Source organism: Symsagittifera roscoffensis, chromosome 5, assembly GCF_963678635.1.
Source record: "Symsagittifera roscoffensis chromosome 5, txSymRosc1.1, whole genome shotgun sequence".
In the NCBI taxonomy this organism is placed as follows: Eukaryota; Metazoa; Xenacoelomorpha; order Acoela; family Convolutidae; genus Symsagittifera; species Symsagittifera roscoffensis.
This window is the reverse complement of record NC_087066.1, coordinates 50,824,848-50,842,580: the sequence shown is the minus strand read 5'-3', so window position 1 is coordinate 50,842,580 and position 17,733 is coordinate 50,824,848. Positions and strand designations below refer to the sequence as shown.

The 17,733-nt window shown below is 31.3% G+C and overlaps 2 protein-coding genes across 2 annotated transcripts in view; both read left to right on the top strand.

Moving 5' to 3' along the window:
• LOC134846200 (angio-associated migratory cell protein-like) overlaps window positions 1-17,733 on the top strand; it is a 553,983-nt gene that overhangs the window by 408,062 nt on the left and 128,188 nt on the right. The gene's annotated exons all lie outside the window — the stretch shown is intronic.
• LOC134846353 (uncharacterized) overlaps window positions 1-17,733 on the top strand; it is a 62,531-nt gene that overhangs the window by 41,057 nt on the left and 3,741 nt on the right. Inside the window, exon 2 of the mRNA XM_063863670.1 lies at window positions 16,040-16,240. The gene's annotated coding sequence lies outside the window, so the exon portion shown is untranslated. The remainder of the gene's footprint in view (window positions 1-16,039; window positions 16,241-17,733) is intronic.

Here is a 17,733-nt window from a genome sequence, read left to right as displayed (position 1 = left end):
TTATGCGCGCTTTGAAGTTTTTATTCATAATGCTGAGAGTGTAACGCGATATGCGTGGCGAATTATCCCGCACAACAAAATCGTTCCAAGTTGAATATAGGCTAGCTACGAAAGTAACGGAATATTTGTGCTCGGGGTGGGTTTTTTTTCTTCAGACAAATTTCGACATTTTAACTAGTCATTTTTGACGGAATTTTTTTATATCATTCAAAAGGTATTGTTGTCTTGAGCTCAAATTTGAAAATTTATTTCACCTGTGATCATTTTTTGTAAAGTTATGGGGGTTTAAAGATTGCCATTTTGGCCAATTTGGGACAATTATCGCGCGATATATTTAGCGCTATTAACGCGTAAGCGGAGAATTAATCCGTCTTAAAAATCGTTCCAAACTGGTTCAAAGGACTTTCGTAACGAACGTAACGGAATATTTGTGCTTGGGTGGGTTTTTTTCTTCAGACAAAATTCGACTTTTTAATTAGCATTTTTTGACAGAATTTTTTTGATATCATTCAAAAATTATTGTTGTCCTGAGCTTAATTTTCAAAAGATATTTTACCTGTGATCGTTTTTTGTAGAGTTATGGGGGTTTGAAGAAAATTTGGGACAATTAACGCGCGATATAATTCGCGCAATTAACACGTAAGTGGCGATTTAATCTGTCTTCGAAATCGTTACAAATTGGTTGAAGGAAGCCTAATTCCCATAATTGATTTGTTACTAAGAGCAAAATTTATCATTTCGTACTTTATATGGCGTATGGGGGGATGATTTTCACAAAATATTTCATTTAATTTTTTTTTACATTTAATTTTTTCATGCTATTACTGCTCAACAGATCTTAAAATGCAGTCGCAACATCCAGGGCTTCGCCCTGATACGAGCAGTCTCGTTTAATTTAATCGAGCTCTTCGGTTCTTTCGTACTTTGTTCAAATAATTGTGATTTTTAGTTGCAGCTACAGTCACGGGACAGAGAAGTTGCATTTTGCAATTTCAACGAGCAATGACCGAATTTTTCTTCGTGTTTTTATAGTTTTGCGTCAAAAAAGGGTTATATCTTCCGTTACAGTCTTTTGGCTGATATAAATGAAGGATAGACGAAACTCAGAGACAGATGTTAATGGATCGGAGCAGTCCATATTTCGGAAAGTTTTGCTGATACAACTTTTTGTTGGCTTACTTTGGTACTTCATCTCGTAAATCACATTGAGTGGAAGTTTCTGTAACATTGAATACAAGAAGCTTCATTTGAAACTAGATGTGAATCAATGTGTTCAAAAAGACGCACGCTTTCTATTCTAAACATTAATGAATACATGAACTTTAAAACAATACGAAGAAGTCACATAACTACAATTTCCTCCCTTTTGATGCCTTTTTTAAAGGAAGTCGGGAAAACCAAATAGTCCTTAGAACTTCTTGCATTCATAAGCACATACATGTGAAGTTTTATGGTCGTGCGATTATTATCCTCAAACAAGTTCAGTCACAGATAAACACACACACATACACACACAAGCTAATTTCTTTCTTTTATTATAAATTATAAGTTAGAGAGAGCGAAAGCTTGTCTGTAAAATACAATTAAGCATCCATAACTTTCAATGTTTCATTTTTTTTGTCAGAAAGGTTGACCTTGATATGAAGCTAATAGTCGATGGCCAGGCTTTTCTTGTAAGATTCTTGTTGCTAAATAAAAAACTTTTATTTTGCTAGCAACATAATTTCTTTAAAATTACAAAATGTTTACTTAACAATATCTGCGTTTGAAAAGAAGAGATAGCAATTTTTAGGACAGTTAGTGAAAATAAGAACTTTTTTCACCTCAGTATCGATGTCAGTTAGGGTCAGGCGCTATCGTTAGGGCTAGATTGTTTTGTAGATAGCAAAAAGGGTTGTGATTAATGCGTGTTTCTAATGTAATTAACAGGTAGGAAAACTTTTGGCCACTGCTATGGGAAACTGCAGGTCCCAGTCGGTTAATAAGAAGATGAGCTTGAAAACAAAGTCGATCAATGATCAATCACAATAAGTTTTTGAAATAGCAGTATGAAATCATCACAAATTATCAGACAGAGGCCGACAAGGGAAGAAGTAATTAATTTACCTTAAATTGCTCTTGGGGGTAAGATTTTTTCCTTTTATTTGGATTTTTAACAGTTTTTGACGTTAAAAAGGTTAGTGAACTTCAAAACAATGTTAGAAGTTAAAATGAATTCAAAAAGTAGATCAATGAATTATGTTATCACAAATAATTTGTGAGCTGTTTTTTCATGGCCCAGATTTTCACAGTGCAGACAGCAGACAAAACAGACAGAAAAAAAAAGAGTTCAACCTGTTCGGCCGTTCAAAAAATGGCAAATCTGACTATTACAGCAAAAAAAGTGTAACTTTAAAAATAATAAAATTAGGTAAATAATCAATTATATTCCTGTTATCTGCTCAAATTCTCTGCAACCTTATACCTAAGTTGCTTAAATTTCATACTTTTTCTAGGCGCTTTCGCATCTAGAACAAAGGAAAACTATTTTATCGGATTTCAAATCCTTTCAAGGTTTTTTATTTTATCTCAATTAAGTTTTTTTTTCGCCACATTTGAGTATAATGTTTTAGTTTGACGACAAAAATCTATGATGACAAAACTCTTTTTCGTAGTAAAATTTTGTTTTAAGAGGAGCTAAAATGTGACAAGAGATTTCAAGTTTGAGGGTTTTGTTATTAACAGCAATATTATATGCATTTATGCAATGTTTTGCTGCAAAAAAAGTTTTTATTCGAATATCTTTTCATGATCAGTTTCAAAAGTTAAAGTTTTTTGGATTGGAAAGAACTACATCCAATTATACAAGAAATTGTAGTCTCCTGATATATCTCACATTAATAATCAATTTTATATTTTTTGTTCCGACCATTGAAAATGAAAGGATTTTTGTGTTTGGGTCTGTCTTGATTTTTTAAACCGACCATTGGAATAATGGGGAGGAACTTTTTTTCGGTTGTGTTTCGATTTTTTTGTATTCCACTCAAAATTAGGTACCACAAATAATCATCGGACTAAGTTTAGTTATATATCATATCAAAAACCCTTTTAATCGTTATTCGAACCACGTTAAAAAATTCCAAAAAATTGAAAAATAGAAAAATAGTTTGAAATTTTGGACTTCTCATCTTATTTCGAGAAACAAAGCGAGCGAGCAGTCTTTTTTAAATTGCTTAAGAGCTTACAATAGCTTAATTTAGAATGTAAGAAAAACTTAGTTTTTACTTGGGTAACCTTAAGGTACCATGAGTAATTTAGCGCCTCTTTGGAATCAAAGTTTTCAAATTTTCAAAAAATTGCAAAAAAAAATTTGAAAAAAAAACTTTTTTTTTGATTATTTTTTCGTTTTTCTAGTAATTTTTTTAAAAATATTGTTTTTCATATTGCTTATTTTAGTATGGCTGTCGATTATAACAATTTCCCAGTTTTTTTGCTTTGCTACTTTTATCACATCACGCCGAAAAAAAAAACGAGATAATGTGAAAAAATTTTGTTGTATTTTTATAAGACTATGATATAAGACTGTACAAGACCATGCTACTTACACAAAAACCAGCTATTTTTGTGTATATAAACTTTTTATTGATAATTAATCGGTTTGAGTGAACTTATGTACTACATAATTTTCCGTTATACCCAATTACTTGAGCTTAAACTTAGATGGGGCGTTTACTCCTACACTCTAAACTGAGTTATTTTGTAGAAGTTCTTTTGTGGACTATTGCTTCAAATTTTTTGAAGTCTTTTCTGCAACCCAAGATCAAAATTTTTGCGTGAAAACTTTCATGTGACACCAGCAGCAATTGAACATGAGCTAACGTTTTGAATAATTTACTAAAGAACAAAACTCAGAGAAAAACTGAGATGAAAGCAACAGTTTTCAAAACAAGCCAAAAATAATTTTCAATTTAACGATGCCACGTGTTGAGAAAATACAAAATATAAGTTTACAGAGCTAAGATTTTAAGATTTTGTAATTCATTGTATTTTCGATAAGCAATTACAAAAGAATACAATAGATTTTTTGAATTTTGTTTCGTCAAAACCAGATTCGCCCGGATTTTTCCAGGAACAATTGCTAATTGTTGGTTTTAACTGGATCAGCGATAAATTTGCAATGTTTTAGCTCTGAAAATAACACATTTTGTAAGCAATAAATTATTGCTGTTTTATCGACGACTCAGTGTTTCTCTGTTATATTGACAGTTCAATACATTTAGTAAATGTTTTCTACTATGGTACTTTTTTTTGCGGCGCGAGCCCAAAACTATCTGCAATCCCTTCAAACCCAAGCTTTACGAATCACTTCGAAGTTTTTCTTCCGTTGGTGATCTCATCACGAATTCTTTGGTAAATCAAAGCTATTTTGAAATTGATGTTCGCTGTTAAGGTAGAAATTGAAAAAATCATCGCTAACTCGTTGATTTTTTTTGCTCTGAATCAGTGCTAGTTCAGCACAGAATGTTTAAATTCGTGAAGAATGGAGAAGTTGTAAGCTTCCATTGTAAATTCGATCCAAGCGCTTTTTAATAAAGGATTAAAATGCGGCTGGATTGAATTTACAGTTTTCAAAATTCATCTATCTAAACACTCTTTGCTGAACTAGCACTGATTCAGAGTGAAAAAAACCAACGAATTAGCGATGATTTTTCAACATCTACACTAACAGCAAAATTAGGTTTTAAAATATCTTTGACTACAAACTCAAAATTAGCTTATTTTTGAGTTTGTAGTTTTTCTGACGGTCTTTATGAGTTCGTTTGAATACTCTCGGTTTGATATCTATACACAGAATAGGCTTGTCAAACAATTTTAGCCAAAAAAATGCAAACTGTTTAATTCCATGCATTTAGTGTAAAGAAAAAAACTTATCATATAAATTTATTTGAAGAAAATTGTATGATAAGCTTTTTTCACTTAGATAGAAAGTTTTTTTTTCCAAAAATAAAAACAAATTGTTTTTTGCAGGAAAAACACTTGTTTGCTCAAACAAATTTTTTGCAGGCAAACTTTTTTGTTTCAACCCTTGAAAAGTTGAAAAGTTTTTTGTTTCAACACTTCGGATTCGGGTGTGTTTTAGTTTTTTTTCCACGCAAAATCAGCTACCACAAATAATCATTGGACAAGGTTGAGTGATATATCATATTAAAGCCCTTTCACATCGTGATTCGAACGAAATTAAAAACTTTCAGTGTCGAGAAAAACCGTTTTGAAAATTTTAATTTTTGGTCTAATTTCGAGCTAATTAGTAAGATAGTTACTAATTGCAATAGTTTGTTTAAGCTTAATTTAAGCAGTGAACGCTTAGTTTTACTCAGGTAAAAGTGGTTTCTGGAGTTTTTAGCGCAATTTTGGGAATCAAAAACTTGAAAATTTAAACAATTTTCCGCAAAAAATTTCCGCGTTTTTTTGTCATTTTTCTTCAAAACTGTTTTCAGATTTTTTTTTATCACAACATACAGAAAAAAAACGACACCAATTTGAGAAAACATTTTTGTATTTCTTAAGATTGTGGTCGGAACATTCTGTGTTACTTGCACAGTAACCAGCTATCCTTGTTGCATTTTGTCCATAAGGTGTTGTGAGTATAATATTGGACTGTCTGGCAAGTAATCATAAGACTTATGTATATTTTCAGCGTCAATATTATTTATTTTCATGTTTTTACCTGTTAAAGACTTAATAATGATCATGTATCGAAAACAAATATAGTTTGTTGCCTAACTTGTTGATGAACTAAAGACCTTCAAGTCATCTCTTTGTTTCTTTTTTATTAATCAATTTTAGACCCGAGAGAGTTCTTTTTGCTCCAATTCTTAAAATGAATTTTAGACTCCAATCAAGTCTTAGAGAGTTCCTTATGCTTCAAAAAAATTATATAACTTAAGACCTTAACTTAAGACCTTAAATACTTCTTTTTGTTAGTTCCAAAATGATTGACAAAATTTAATAACGGAAAAAAAGCGGTTGGATTGAAATTACAATAGAAAGTTTACAACTCCTTCAAAATTCACCAATCTAAACATTCTTCGCTGAACTAGCACTGATTCAGAGTGAAAAAAGTCAACGAATTCTTTTTGTTTGTTCCAAAATGATTGACAAATTCATTTTCTTTGTTTAGTATTTGGAAGAGTAAAGCGACCACTTTGGTGGCTAGTCTGGCGTCTGCCGATCTGCTCCACATGCTGGTCAACATCCCCGCCAACATGTACCTCCTTCTTAACTACGGGTGGGGACTGGGCGCACTCTTCTGCAAACTAAAACATTTCTTTCAGGCAAGTTTTCAAAATTAAAAAGTAAGTATTTCAAAAAACTTTTAAGCCAACCACTGCAATATGAAGATTCTAAAATTTCTAGCAGATTTGACGATACGAAGCAGGGGCGGATCTAGGATTTTCTCGAGGATTGGTTTGCAAAAAAATATTGAAAATTACGTCGACCTTTTTTTAGGTCGACCAAATTAATTTTCTGAGTTCTCCCAAATCACTGTAAAGACCCGTTTTGGTCAAATTTTGAAAAACAGGCCCAAAAAGGCGTTTTTAGGCACTTTTTGGAAAATTTTGACCAAAAATCGCATTTTTTCGGCGCACTACCTCCTCAAAATTAGTATATATTGGCGCCAAAGGGTTCCGCCACCAAAAATGGGTAACTCAATATAGTTCAAAGGTTGGGCCCTTTGGGTCGGCAGGGGGTCGAATCCCTGAGGGATGGGGCGTCCGCCCCCGTCCTAAATCCGCCCCTGATCATAATTCAGTATATTTATCCCCTGATCTAGAATATTTGAGCTCTTAAGCGTTCGGCGCAGCAATTTGTTGAGAAGTTTATTTTGTTGATGTGGTTTTGCGTGCGAGTCTTATTCGTAATTTTTGGTGTAATTTTCTTATCAAATCCTATAAACTGATTTTGACAGTGGTTGACGCTATCAGCGTTGTCGCAAAGATTTTGGTTGTATGACGAGCCTTCTCAGTTCTGTGGGTAACTATACTAATAGAAACTTCGCTTATAATTGCATCTTTCTCGTTCGTTCAGCCTTTAGATTTGCTGGTTGGCAGTTTTGTTTTCCCACTGCCGCTTAAAGACAACATGCTGAGTATACAGAGCAGGGAATCAATTTAGACAAGTACGTTCTTTGCTATTGCTGGAACCGAGGTAGCGGCCTTCAATGAAAGTGACATTTGGCATCTTCAGATTACTGGTCGTAATTGGCTCATGAAGAACACATTACGCGGCCAAACTGTGGAGTTGTGAATCGTAAGCGGATTCCGCAACAGGCCAAAAACAGAATTGTGCTATTTTTCCTAATTTTCTTTACTGTTTTGGATTCCAAGTACAAATAGCTGGAACACTGTATTGCTCAAAACTGCTTCAAAAAACAGGCAGTTTTGAGGAATTTGCAATAAATTTTGCTGGATGCAGAATGATTTGTGGAATCAACAAACAAATAATAATATATTTGTTTAGTAAACTTAAGCTGTCGTGGAATCCGCAGCTGTAAGTGGAATTGGCAAATTTTAAACTGAATCCGTCAATTGTAAGCGGAATCCGCATAAATTTGCGGAATCCACTTGCATTTGCGGAAATAGCTTACTTTTACGGAATCCGGAACACTTGTCAATAATCGCTTGTTGCGGAATCCGCAATAAAACTAATGTACCGACAAAATTTACCTTACAGGTATTTGTACGAGTAGACCACGGAAATTTTGTGAACGGAATCCACTTACATTTCGGAACCTGTTTTAAAACTTGTCTATGGAAGCCTGGACCATACAGACACCACATTTTGGACCTATCCAGTGCACAGTTTGACCTGGTAACACAAAATTGAACAAAATTGTATTCAGTTGGATCGGAGATCAGTTTTAAAAAAAATCAAAAACTCCCATTTTGTTTACTTCCCAAGTTTCCTCTTGTTTATGGATTAGTGTTTGATTTTTAAAAAATGACAAAAAGTTTCCAAAGTTTGGAAATTGTTGTCATTTTTTTCAAAACCAGACTCTAATCCATAGACAAACGGGCAGTCAAAACATCCAGGGCGTTTTCCTGATGCGATAAATCTTAATTTTACCCAAAAAAAGTGTGTATATCTGTATATATTATAACAACAATGGGGAAAAAAAGAAGATATAAATAAAAATGTTTTTTCTTTCAAACCAAACGTAATGATGTCAAATAAGTTTTCATTTACGTGTCATTGTTGTGTTTTAACACGTTTTCAACCAGACACTAAAACATTAAAATATAATGTTAAGAGTGTGAAGAAAAAATTTTCAACAAAACTTGAAAAAAAATACACATTTTAACTTTTTCAGATTGTAAAATTCTAAAGGTTTATTCAGCACTACGTCTTATTTTTTTAAAACGTGGACGGAAAATTCAGCGCTTCTTCATAATACGAGCAGTTCTGCTTTTATGTTTTTAAGACTAATCAAATACTGCTCGTATCACAGCAAACCTTGAATATTCCGATTGATCTTTCACATCTATCATTTATAGAATAATGTTACCTAAATAAAATTTTGGAAAGGAAAAGAAAAAATCCGATTTTTCCTTGTAACTTTCCTTACCCCACTCGTAGTTATAATAAGCACAAAGTGGTTTCTTATTCCATTATTAACGTTTAATTGAAGCCAATTAATTTGCATCAATTCATTTTGAAAAAACTCGGTAAACAGATTAGTTGGCCGCTTACGCATTACAAGAACGCAATAAATTGCACCATAATTTACTCAAACTGGCCTTTTTATCAGTTTTCACAATCCACTTAGAAAAACTAGTTCAAAAGTCAAAATGCTTATGGCAAAAAAACGCCCATTTACGAATTTTTGTAAACTTCCTCGAATGTTGAATTATTTATTGTCATTTTGCAATTTGAAGTATTTTGACCGTTTATATGGCATCAATTTAAAGTTTTTTGTAAATTTTTTTCTTTATTTTTATGTTCAATTTTTTTCACAGGTTCTTCAAAAATTAAATGCTCTTTAAGTTTTCAAAAGTAGTTTCAGTTTAACAACATTCATTATATAAATCGTTTTCTCAATACAGCTGCATTTTGCTACTTTTTCACAAGTCTTTTGTTCATTTACTTAATATCTTTTAACAATCTGGTGATTATCACCAAACAATTTTCTGCTGCAAGAAAAAATTATTAAGCGTTTTTTTGAAACTCTAATATGGCTTTTTGACTTCTCCATTTCTTTTGATCTCATGATTCAATCAGGTTTCTAGTTGTCAATTATTTGAGATAAAGATGATAGAAGAAAATTTTCTCAGAAACTTAATGGAATTATTTATTGACATTTTGATTAAATTCTTAAAAGAAGGTTGTTTTTCCATCGGAAGTATCTCAAGTAGTTCACGTTTTTCGAATGTCAAGACTTTTTTGTGACAAAAATGATGCTGAAGTTTTTTGTTTTATCTACCCTTCAAAATACTTTTTTTTGATTGAATCAGCTTATCTCTTTGTTTAATTATGTAGTTTATCAGACTTTTTGGGTTTTGAAATTCAGATTAAATTGATTTCAGATTTTTCAGCTTTGATTTTAGATTTATAATTGGTTTTGAAAAACGCGTGTTAAAAATGACAATTCTTTTCTCTTGTAGAACATTTTTTTACTCCAACAACGAACAACAAGTGTACAAAAAAACAGTAGCTGACATTTATTGATATTTGTCAGAAACTAAGGTAATTCCTTGCCACAAATTGTCTCTTTTTTTCTACTTCTTTTTTTTTACAAAACATGTTGTTTTGTTTTTAAACTTGCAATTGTAATTGTTTTGCAAGTGAATCAATAGAATTTGCACTAAAAAACGTTAAAGACGCCGGCTTTTGCAATCTTCCAAGCTTATGAAAACATACGTAAAATTCTGAACGCATAATTTTATCCCATGAAAAAAAATTAAAGCTAAATAAATTTTTTTTTAAAATGGTAGATTTTGGAGTGAAACCGTGAGCAAAGCGACTGCATTTCAACGTGTCTAGAGTAACTTTAAGAGATAAGTTTCAATAAAAAAATAGTTTCTTCAAAAATAAAACGATTTTTTATTACAATTAATCACTGTTATGCAAGGCCAGGTCATGATCAAGTGTAATGTCGCGTCTTGTGATGCCTTTTGCAAAAAATAGATATCTCAATTCAGTTTGGGATGATTTTGAAGCTTATCCAAACCGCTATAATTTGGACGACAAAATTGGTGTCAATAACGAAATCGCTCAGCGTGAGATTACTTATCAACCAGTTTGGTAAAAGCTGTACAATTTTATTAGCCTGTGAAACGTTCAAAAAGTTATATGATAACTCTACGATTAGCATTCGTTGCAATGCGAAAATGTGTGTTTAACCTTTTTTGCAGTGTGAAACTGTTTGAGTAAATTTTTTCGTTGTTTGAAGATGCGCGACTTGCTTTTTCTCCTCACATGAAAATTCAAACAAAATATCTTGAGTTTCACTTTAATTTCTTTGATTTAGTCTTAAACATAACAATCAAAAGTTTTCTCATTGAGACAAAAACAAGTTTACTATCAAGAATTCAAAAAGTTAAACTGCTAGTAAAATTTCGCCATATTTGTAATTTGACTCACGAATATATCAAAAACTTGTAACTTTTGTGTACAGCTATAAGGCTTCTTTTTCGAAAACTTGATTGTTTGTAAATCGGTTTTTCGAAAGAGTTTAAGTTTATCTTATTATAATAAATCAGCTCAACCCAATGAGTCACAAAAACAATTTCCTCAAATTAAGATGAAAAAATTGCTCAACAAAACAAAATCAAGAAAAAGGAAGAAAAAAAAAGTTTCTTGGTTTAACCACTTTCAAAACTACTGGAAAGGTTTTTTTTTCATCAATTTAAGTTGGCAACTTCAACAAAAAACTTTAGATATTGGCAAACTCGATGCAAGTTTGAAGTAAAATGGGGCAATCAATATCATCAGTTAATTCGATTATACTTCATAAGAGAAAAATGAAAACCAGACAAAAAAAAATCAAACAAAATCGACTCAAACTGTTCCAAAAACTTATGAAACAATAATCGAATATAAAAAAATAACAAGACTGCTCGTATCAGAGCGAAACCTTGAATGTTCGGACTGCCTTTTAAGGTTTGTGGAGCAGTAGTAACATCAAAAAATTAAATTCATTAAAATAAAATTTAAAAAAAATCTAAAATTTGTTTTTTTTTAATGAAATCATCCCCCCACACGCCATATAAAGTACAAAAGAATACATTTCGCTCATTGTAACATATCAATTATGGCAAATATGCTTCTTTCAACCATTTTGGAACGATTTCGATCTTAAGCGTTAATAGCGCGAAATATATCGCGCGTTAATTGTCCCAAATTGGCCAAAATGGCAATCTTTAAACCCCCATAACTTTACGAAAAATATTCACAGGTAAAATTTCTTTTCAAATTTAAGCTCAAGACAACAACACATTTTGAATGATGTAAAAAAATTCCGTCAAAAATGGTTAGTTAAAAAGTCGAAATTTGTCTGAAGAAAAAAAACCCACCCCGAGCACAAATATTCCGTTACTTTCGAATCGAAAGTCGGAACAATAAAGATCTGTTGTTGAATTTATTTATTTGATTACAAAAAGAGATTTAAATTGATTATTTCCTGATAGAAATAGATGTTTTCTCAATTTCAGAAAGACGGGTTTTAAAAAGATGGAATATCCCATTAATTAAACTGGAAACTGGGTGCTTGTTGATTTCTGAGAGGAAGTCCGAGACAAATTTCAGGAGTTTCAGATGTAAATTTAGTGGCTATTCACCGAAAAGTTTTGACATTTTGTATGGTCAGGAAGCATTGTACCTTCGGGAAGAAATTAGCCACTGAAAGCAAAGAAAACAAGACAGCTCGCAACAGGGCGAAGCCCTGAATGTTCCGACTGCCTTTTAAGGTTTATGGAGCAGTAATAATATTTAAAAATTCAATGAAATAAAACAAAAGAAAATTGGAACGATTTCTATGACGGATTAAATTGCCACTTACGCATTATTAGCGCAAATTATATCGCGCGTTAATTGTCCCAAATTGGCCAAAATGGCAGCCTTCAAACCCCCCATAACTTTACAAAAAATGATCATAGGTAAATAATCTTTTCAAATTTAAGCTCAGAACAACAATAGCTTTTGAATGATGTAAAAATTCAGTCAAAAAAACTAGTTAAAAAGTCGAATTTTGTCTGAAGAAAAAAACCCACCGCGAGCACAAATATTCTGTTACTTTCGTACGAAAGTCGAAACAATAAGTTCATATAAAAAATTATCCGCGACATATTCAAAAGTAGTCAATCAGCGGAACGCTTATATTAAATGCGGTTAATTTTCAGGCTTTCAGCCAATAGTCAATTGCTGAAAGCTTGAAAATGAATCACATTCATCTCAAAAGTAGTCATTAAAAAATGAAAATTTGTCGTTATTGTACCAAAGTTAATTACTTTAATCAATATAATCCTAAAATAGTCGCAAAACTATAGTAATAAAACTCAAAATTAGACTCGAGAGTAATGAAGATGAAACAGATGCTTAATCTAAAAACAAGACTGCTCGTATCAGGGTGAATTTTTCGATTGGAGTAATGTTCCTTTTAAAACAATGATAACGTTAGCAAAAAGTTAGATTCAGGTCGAAATCATCCACCAACACGTAAAGTACAAAGTGATATGCTTGGCTTTTTGCAAAGTATTAAATAGATCAAACATCACGCCTGAATTCAATTTGGAACGACTTGTAAGGCAGATTAAATCTCCACTTATGCTTTAACAGCACGAAATATATCGCGCAATAATTGTCCCAGTTCTGCGTTTTAAACAAATTTTTTAACCCCCATAACTTCACAAAAAAGATCACAGGTAAAAACATCTTTTTCCAGGTAAAACAACCTAAGACAACTCAAACTTCAGGACGATAGAAAAAATACATCAAAATTTGTCTGAAGAAAAAAAAACACTCCCAGCACGATTGTTTCGTCATTGTCATTGAAAGTTGGAACAAAAATTATTTTATAGTTGCCTCACAATTAGTTGCAAAATATTGATATATGGCGTGAAGTTCAACGATTCGTTACAATGCCTAGTCTTGTTTTCCCGCTTTTAGCTGAAACGTAGCTTAGGAACTCTTTTACTCCCACTATTTTAATTTGTTGAGGTTTCATTAATTATTCCGTGGTAGTTGTTGAAAAACATATTAAAATTTATTGATTTTTGTTGAAGTACTTATTAAATTTTCTTGGTCGAGCACTTATCAAATTTTCATAATAATTTTTTGATTAATTGGCGATACAACATAATTGACAAAAATGCCAATGTCTTTCAGTTTTCTATGTCGCAAAACAAAATTCATAAGCTTTGAAGAAACAATCAAGAAACAGAAATTGATTCATTTGTCATTTTGAAGGCTTGTTTTTGTATTGTTGGAAACAAAATTAATTAAGTGGTTTTCAAGTAATTTTGCGCTAAGCAAATTGATTGATTTTCATGTAAACGCACATTAAAATGCCAATGATGGTTTGTGAAATCGAGCTCTCACTTTACTTCTCGCTTCATATCTGCCTCTGCCTGACCGATGTCGGCTGCAAAAGTGGAACCACGTGAAAACTTTAGACGCCAGAAAATGACTTTGACTCGCAAAAAAAGAGCTTCAGTCAACAAAACAACTATAAAAACAAGACTGCTCGTATCAAGTTTAAGCCTTGAATGTTCCGACTGCCTTTTAAGGTCTATGGAGCAGTAATAACATGAGAAATTTAAATGTAAAACAATAAAATAACTTTTTTTAAATTTGAGATTTTTTGTAAAAACATCTCCCCACACACCATATTAAGTACAAAGCGATAGATTTAGATTCTATTAACAAGCTTGAATTAATTTAGAAAGATTTCTAAGACGAATTAAGTCTCCGCTTACCCGTTAATAGCGCGAAATATATCGCGCGTTAATTGTCCCAAATTGGCCAAAATGGCAATCTTTAAACACCCGAAACCTTACAAAAAATGATCACAGGTGAAATACATTTTCAAATTTTAGCTCAGAACAATGATATAAGCTTTCGAATGATATTAAAAAAATTCGCCAAAAATGTCTGGTTAAAAAGTCGAAATTTGTCTGAAGAAAAAACCCACCCCGAGCACAAATATTCCGTTACTTTCGTTGCGAAAGACAGAACAATCAGGATTTTAATTAGACAAGCTGGAAAGCTTTTTATAGATCCTCTGCAAAGTGCTTAAGCCACAATTATACATTTATGATTATTTAAAAGTGTTTTTTTTTCAAAATCGAACAGTCCCACACTTCAGCGTTTGTTTTAGGGCAACTTGAATTAACAAAACTTGGGTCAAATCAAATTTGGGTTGGGTCAAATTTATCGAAAAAAAAGTGATATTGGTCGTAACATGGAAAAATATGCAACTTTGGTAGCGTTAATTTAAACATTCAGTCAAGAATTGAGTTAAGCATTCTGAACTTGGTCGAATTAGTTTTTGTTCTTTTGCTCACACATTATCTGCGGACACGCAGATGTTAGACTCATGTTGTTGTTCTTTGAAGTTTAAAAATTTTGAGTTGTGGTCAAATTATGATATAGATCATACCTGATAATAGGTGCGATACTCCAGAAATGATAAAAACAACCAATTACAATTTTTTTGAATAAAACCACGCTCTCAGCCCGCGTTTATATGACTACATGCATTTGGTATTCGAAGTCTGAAATACTGCTTTTTGGTCAAATTTTGATCAAAGATATAATATAAGTCTAGAAGTAATGAAAAACGATAACGGTCAATATACTCTGAGTCTGAGGTGATTATTTGGTTATTTTTGGCAATTGATTTGCTTTAAAAAATTTTCGACATTTTTGAATATTTTTGACAGTTTTACTTCTTGAAATTTTCTCTTTTGAATTTTTTGACAATTTTCTCTTTTGAATTTTTTGACAATTTTCTTTTTGCAAAACAAAAATAAGTATAATTAAATTCACTAACAAATGATAACTAAAGATGCTTCTAACAGTTTCTAAAGCCTTCAGTATCCGTTCGTTGCTTGGTAAATGGTGAAATAAACTAATTTGTTGTTGTTTCAAACCTTCCTTAAGAACAAGTTATTATGATTATTATGATTATTATTATTATTATGATTATTATGATTATTATGAATATTAATATTATTGTGATTCTTATGATTATTATGATTTGATGATTTTTATTAATATTATGAATATTATCATTATTGCTATTATGATTAATGTTGTAATTATGATTATTATGATTATAATTATTAGTATGATTATTTTGATATTATGATTATTATGATTATTATAATTTTCATTATGATTATGATTATTATGATTATTATTATGATTATCATTATGATTATTATTATGATTATTACTATTTTTATTATTATTATTATCATTATTATTATCATTATGATTATTATTATGATTATTATGATTATTTTTGTGATTAATATTATTATCATTATTAATAATATTATGATTATTATGATTACTATCATTATCATTATGATTATCATTATGATTATTATGATTATTATAATTATTATTATTATTATTGTTATTATTATGATTATTATTATTATTATATTATTATTATTATGCTTATTATTATCATTATGATTATGATTATGATTATTATTATTATTATGATTATTATGATTATTATATTATTATTATTATGATTATGATTATTATGATTATTATTATTATGATTATTATGATTATTATTATTATGATTATTATTATTATTATGATTATTATTAGTATTATTAGTATTATTATTATTATTATTATTATTATTATTATTATTATTATTATTATTATTATTATTATTATTATTATTATTATTATTATTATCATTATGATTATTATTATTATGATTATTATTATTATTAATATGATTATTGTTATGCAAAAGGCCATGCCATCGGCCGAATAATGTGATCACATGTAAACAACAGTTGCTTTATGTTTTCAGGTGTTTTTCCTTGTGTTCACAACGGGTATTCTGACAGTTCTCTCCTACGACAGGTGCAGTGCAATCACAGACCCTTTCAGTCGCTATTCCGTCACCCACTCTGTCAACTCGGGATTCCTGGTGCTCCTGGTCGCAGTCCTATCTGTTGTGCTCTCCTCCCCCGACATTGTCAACTCCCACGTGACTGACGCAATCACTGAGGTAAATACCCCTCAGTTTGTGTAATTACATGCATCTGCTCTTCGAAAGTCGAAAATAGTGCATTTCGGTCAAAGTTTGGCTAAAAATATAACCGAAATATAAGTTTGAAAAACGATCATATCAATAAACTCTGAGTCTAAGGTGATTTTTAGGATATTTTGGTGATCGGTTCGCTTCAAAAAAATTTTTAGACGTTGAAGTTTTTTTTTAAGTTTTCCCTCAAAGGGCACCCTGAGCGGAGTCTTCAGGAGTGGATCCGCAGGGATTCGAAACCCTGGTCGCTTTGGTACTTCTTATAAAATACATTTTTGGACGTCCAGCTTTTCACCTTTACCTAATACCCCCTAGCATTTTAAACATTAATTTTGATTGGGAAGCGTGCGCCAAACTTTTGGCAAAATATTTAAAAAAAAACACTGAAATATCACTTTTAGTATTTTTTTTAAATATTTAAATATAGGAGATTTTGAAATTTTTGAGGTCGTGATAGAAAAAATATATTGCTTTATATGGCAACATAACGCAAGTTTAACCTCTAAGAAGTTTTGTATCACAAATTTATCAAATGCTCATTTAAAATGGTCGCAAAAATCGCTGACCTGAACTCGGGATTGGATTCATTCCCATGCTTTCAAACGACGCTAAGAATCAGATTCTCTTCACCAAATGATAAATTTTGTTAACGCCCAGAAAAAGCAAGTTGGTAATTAAAGTGATTATGATTTGAGCAACCCAACGCAATCTAAATTGAACCTCTGAGCTAAAAAGTTTCTTACTGACAAATTTTCGGCTATAACATGTTTAGTCAACAAATGTGCACAAGACTGCTTGTATAAGGGCGAAGTCCTGAATGTTCCGACTGCCTTTTAGGGTCTATGGAGCAGTAGTAACATAAAAAAAACTAAATGTAATAAAACAATAAATCGAAAAAAAAATTCTAAAATTTGAAATTTTTTTCAATGAAATCATCCCCCACACGCCATATAAAGTACAAAAGAATAGTTTTTGCTCCTTGTAACACATCAATTATGGCAAAAAAGTTTCCTTGAATCAGTTTGGAACGATTTTTAAGACGGATTAATTCTCCGCTTACGCGTTAATAGCGCTAAATATATCGCGCGATAATTGTCCCAAATTGGCCAAAATGGCAATCTTTAAACCCCCATAACTTTACGAAAAGTGATCACAGGTGAAATATCTTTTCAAATTGAAGCTCAAGACAACAATACTTTTCGAATGATATAAAAATTTTGTATATAAAAATTTCGTCAAAAATGGCTAGTTAAAAAGTCGAAATTTGTCTGAAGAAAAAAAACCCACCCCGAGCACAAATATTCCGTTACCTCGTATCGAAAGTCGGAACAACAAAGTTATTTAATCTATAAGCACTCAATTCAGCGTCAAAGATCAAATCTTTCAAAAAAACTTTCAATTCAGTGCGGAAAAACCTTGTCAGAGACTTTAATGAAATTAAAAAGTACTGTTCTCTAACA